General features: G+C 42.5%; 1 pseudogene; it reads left to right on the forward strand.

The window, feature by feature from the left end:
• The first annotated feature begins 389 nt into the window (after positions 1-389).
• LOC105507944 lies at positions 390-1,355 on the forward strand (annotated as a pseudogene).
• Positions 1,356-5,383: the final 4,028 nt, after the last annotated feature.

Consider the following 5,383-nt stretch of genomic DNA (forward strand, 5'->3'; position numbering starts at 1 on the left):
CGGCCCGGTGACTGCTCAGACCAAGGAGCACAGCGACTGTCGGGCAGCTCTGCCTCCTCCTTCCACCGGTCGTGGGGGAGGCGACAGGGCAGCCCCCAGGGGAGCGCCCTGGCCGGGCCTCTTCCCCTGCCCCGGGCCGCGGTGCTCTCCGCCCGTGATGGCCATAGATTTGCCTTGTGGTGTTGGATCAGGAACTGTGTCTGCTCCTAAGTGCTTGTGTCACCCAGAATGTTTTGTTTTTTAAGAAAATTGGTCTTTTCAGTTGGGTGCTGAGTGGTTTTCCAAATCACGTCTCGGATTATGACAGAGAACATGGCGGCCCAGAGGGAACAGACTCAGATGGTGTCATCTAGAGCACCTGGGATGAGATTGTTGATAACTTTGATGATATGAACTTAAAGGAGTCTCTTCTTCAGGGCATCTATGCCTATGGTTTTGAGAAGCCTTCAGCTATTCGACAGAGAGCTAGTATTTTCTGCATTAAAGATCCCAAAAGTAATTCCGGCACCGACTGCATGGGAGCCTGCATTGTCTTGCTTGCATTGGTGGAACAAATGTTCGAAATGAAAGGCAAAAACTGCAGGCTGAAGCATCACATACTGTTGTTGGTGCACCAGGGAGAGTGTTTGCTTTGTTAAACAGAAGATATTTTCTCCAAAATGGATCAAAACCTTTGTTTTGGATGAAGCAGAGGAAATGTTGAACCAAGGATTTAAGAATCAAATCAATGAGATTTTCCAAAAATTAAATACAAGTATTCAGGTTGTGTTGCTTTCTGCCACAGTGCCAACTGATATGATGGAAGTGACCAAAAAGGTCATGAGAGATCCAATTTGAATTCTGGTGAAAAAGGAAGAATGGAACCTTGAAGGAATCTGTTTTATATTAATATTGAGAGAGAGTAATGGAAGTTGGAGACACTCTGTGACTTGTACGAGACACTGACCATTACACGGGCTGTTATTTTTCTCAATACAAAGCACACTGTCAACTGGCTGACTGAGAAAATGCATGCCGCGGACCTCACAGTTTCTGCTCTGCGTGGTGACATGGACGAGAAGGAGAGATGTCATCATGAGGGAATTCCAATCAGGGTCAAACCATGTTCTGATCACTACTGATTTGTTGGCTTTTGGGATTGATGTGCAATAAGTGTCTTTGGTTATAAACTATGATCCATCTACCAATTGTGAAAACGACATTTGCAGAATTGGCAGAGGTGGTTGATTTAGGAAGAAAGGTGTGGCTATAAGCTTTGTTACTGAAGAAGACAGGACGATTCTTGGTGACACTGACACTTTCTATACACTACTACAGTGGAGGAAATGCCCATGAATGTGGCTGACCTTATTTAATTCCTGGGATGAGATAGTTTTGGATGCAGGGCTCAATGTTGTTGAATGGGGATCACAACCTGCATTATGCCTCTTCCTTTGGGAATATTGAATCTTGTCTCAATACTCATAATGGACCAGAAATACAGATTTTGATAGCAAAGTGGCATTAGCCATGAGGTCTTGTGAGGAAAGCCTTTGGCTTTATCCTCTTTAGAGTTAGACTGTTGGGATGGGTATAAAAGATGGCATCTGTAAAATCTTTCTTCTGTAGAAATGGTTGTATTCAATGTTCTCTATCACTTAATCATATACTTGTGGACTAAAAGATACAAGTGCTGTATAAAATCAGCTAACTATGTTAAATGACCGTATCTGTCTTTACTGCGTTTGTCATTAGCTTGAGTAGAAAGGCCTTTCAAATTGTTCTTTAAGAAAGCATTTGAATGCATTTTGTTTGGTATTGTGTTTTTTGTTTTTTTGTTGTGAGACCGTGTCCCACTCTGTCACCCAGGCTGGAGTGCAGTGGTGCCATCTTGGCTCACTGCAGCCTCGACCTCTTGGACTCAAGTGATCCTTCCATCTCAGCCTCCCCAGTAGCTGGGACTACAGGCACTGGCCACCACACATGGCTAATTTTTGCATATATTGTAGATACAGGGTTTCACCATGTTGCCCAGGCTGGTCTTGAACTCCTGGACTCAAGGAGTCTGCCCACTTCAGCCTCCCAAAGTGCTGGGATTACAGGTGTGATTACTGACACCTAGGCTTTGGTATTGTATTTATTCAATAAAGTATTTAATTAGTGCTAAAAGTGTCTCATAAATGCTACCTTTCTCCTTAATATTTTCACTTTTTTTGCTTGTTTGTTTTTTGAGACGGAGTCTCGCTCTGTCGCCCAGGCTGGAATGCAGTGGCCGGATCTCAGCTCACTGCAAGCTCCGCCTCCCGGGTTTATGCCATTCTCCTGCCTCAGCCTCCCGAGTAGCTGGGACTACAGGTGCCCACCACCTCGCCCGGCTAGTTTTTTGTATTTTTTAGTAGAGACGGGGTTTCACCGTGTTAGCCAGGATGGTCTTGATCTCCTGACCTCGTGATCTGCCCATCTCAGCCTCCCAAAGTGCTGGGATTACAGGCTTGAGCCACTGCGCCCAGCCAATATTTTCACTTTGTTAGCTACACTAGAATTAACTCAGACCTGTTAGCAATGAGACTATCATGTTCTTCTATTCTCCTGAAGTTGCCCATTCTCAGGCAGAGATTGTGACAGTGTTATGAGGTGGTGCCATTTCTGGTTTCATTTGTTTTTTTTTGTTGTTTTTTTTTTTTTTATGAGACAGAGTCTTGCTCTGTCACCCAGGCTGGAGTGCAGTGATGCGACCTTGGCTCACTGCAATCTCCACCTCCTAGGTTCAAGCGATTCTCTTGCCTCAGCCTCCCTAGTAACTGGGGATACAGGCATGCACCACCACGCCCGGCTAATTTTTGTATTTTTAGTAGAGATGGGTTTCACCATATTGGCTAGGCTGGTCTTGAACTTCTGACCTTAAGTGATCCACCTGCCTCAGCCTCCCAAAGTGTTGGGACTACAGGCGTGAGCCACTGAACCCAGCCCATTTCTGGTACCTAAAGCTTTTGTGTTTCTTTCTCTCTCCTCCTAGTCTAACACTTTTAGAAATTTTATCATTTCTTTTTTCTTATAATGAAATACTTAACTCCAGCTTTTCATAACATGCCAGGTGTGTAACCAAAAAAGGTGCTTTCTCCTTCTGCTTAGAAATTATAACCTTTCTTTCTTTAAGACAACTCTGTCTCACAGGCTTATGTTTATGATCTACAGATCTTTATGGTAGTCTCAACTCAGAGTTGCCCTTAAAACAAAATAGGGTCTACCAGGCATGTAAGTTATTTGAGTTCACGTAGACACACAGGAAAGGTTGATTGCACTGAACTCAGGCAGGTCCATTTGTTGAACTGAAAGCCTGAATCTAGCCAGTGATATTTCCACCCCAATTCTGTTGAAAATTAGTTAATAACCTTCAGCTTGGTATAATGCTTGTAAAATTTATTAGATTTGAATAAATAAATTGGAGAGAATCCTGACTTGGAAATTCACACATACATATATGCTACTATGGGAGAGAAAGGTACAATGAACTGTGAGTTTGTAAAATGTCACATTAAAGAATCATTATTTTAAAACTTTAGTGACTTTAATAAAAGCTGCTAAAAATAAACTCAAGCTGGATCAAGGATTTAAATCTAAGACCTGAAACTATAAAAATTCTGGAAGATAACATCAGAAAAATCCTTCTAGACATTAACCTAGGCAAAGATTTCATGACCAAGAACCCAAGAGCAAACACAACAAAAATGAAGATAAATAGCTGAGACTTAATTAAACTAAAGAGCTTTTGCACAGCAAAAGGAACAGTCAGCAGAGTAAACAGGCAATCCACAGAGTGGGAGAAAATCTTTACAAGCTATACATTTGCAAAGGACTATTATCCAGAATCTATAAAGAACTCAAACAAATTAGCAAGAAAAAAAAAAATCCCATCAAAAAGTGGGCTAAAGGACATGAATAAACAATTCTCAAAAGGAGATCTACAAATGGCCAACAAACATATGAAAAAATGCTCAGCATCACTAATTATCAGGGAAATGCAAATCAAAACCACAATGCGATACCACAATCCTGCAAGAATGGCCATAATAATTGAAAAATAATAGATGTTGGTGTGGATGCAGTGAACAGGGACACTTCTACACTGCTGGCAGGAATGTAAACTAGTACAGCCACTATGGAAAACAGTGTGGCGATTCCTTAAAGAACTAAAAGTGGAACTATCACCATTTGATCCAGCAATCCCACCACTGGGTATCTATCAGAGGAAAATAGTCGTTATACGAAAAAGATATTTACACATGCATGTTTATAGCAGCACAATTCACAATTGCAAAAATATGGAACCAAACCAAATGCCCATCAGTCAACAAGTGGATAAAGAACACACACACACACACACACACACACACACACACACACACACACACACAATGGAATACTACTCAGTCATAAAAAGGAATGAATTAATGGCATTTGCAGCAACCTGGATGAGACTTGGAGGCTGTTATTCTAAGTGAAGTAACTCAGGAATGGACAAGCAAACATCATATGTTCTCACTCATAAGGGGGAGCTAAGCTGTGAGGATGCAAAGGCATAAGAAAAACGCAATGGGCTTTGGGGGCTCAGGGGAAAGGGTGGGAAGGGGATGAGGGATAAAACACTACAAATTAGACCAGGTGCGGTGGTTCATGCCTGTAATCCCAGCACTTTGGGAGGCTGAGGTGGGTGAATCACCTGAGATCAGGAGTTCAAGACCAGCCTGCCCAATATGGTGAAACCCCATCTCTACTAAAAATACAAAAATTAGCCAGGTGTGGTAGAAAGCACCTGTAATCCCAGCTACTTGGCAGGCTGAGGCAGGAGAATCACTTGAACCTGGGAGACGGAGGTTGCAGTGAGCCGAGATAGTGCCACTGCACTCCAGCCTGGGTGACAGAGCCAGACTCAGTAAAAAACAAACAAACAAATGTACAAATTGGGTACAGTGTATAGTGCTCGGATGACAGGTGCACTAAAATCTCACAAATCACCCCAAAAGAACATATTCATGTAACCAGACACCACCTGTTTCCCAGTAACCTGTGGAAATAAAAATTAAAAAACAAACAAATAAAAGCTGCTGAAACCACGTAGCCGCCTTCACAGTGAAAAAGGTGCTGTGTTTTCCACGCCCATTTGCAAACTTTGTGCCAAACTAAATGTTAACAAGAACCTTAAAGAAAAGTTTCACCTCCAAACCACAGTGCTCTGAAAGTGCAAAAACAGCAAAAAGTCAAACACAAACAAGCCTAAAGCTTTGTGAGGCCAGAAGAAACCACAGGTCATAGAAAAATACACTTTCCCTTTCACACTCTCGGTGTCATACTCGGGGGCTGTCATGAGAGCGAGGGTGTCTGGGCTTAATACAGTCACTGTGCA

Source organism: Colobus angolensis, unplaced genomic scaffold, assembly GCF_000951035.1.
Source record: "Colobus angolensis palliatus isolate OR3802 unplaced genomic scaffold, Cang.pa_1.0 Scaffold155, whole genome shotgun sequence".
NCBI classification, from domain to species: domain Eukaryota; kingdom Metazoa; phylum Chordata; class Mammalia; order Primates; family Cercopithecidae; genus Colobus; species Colobus angolensis.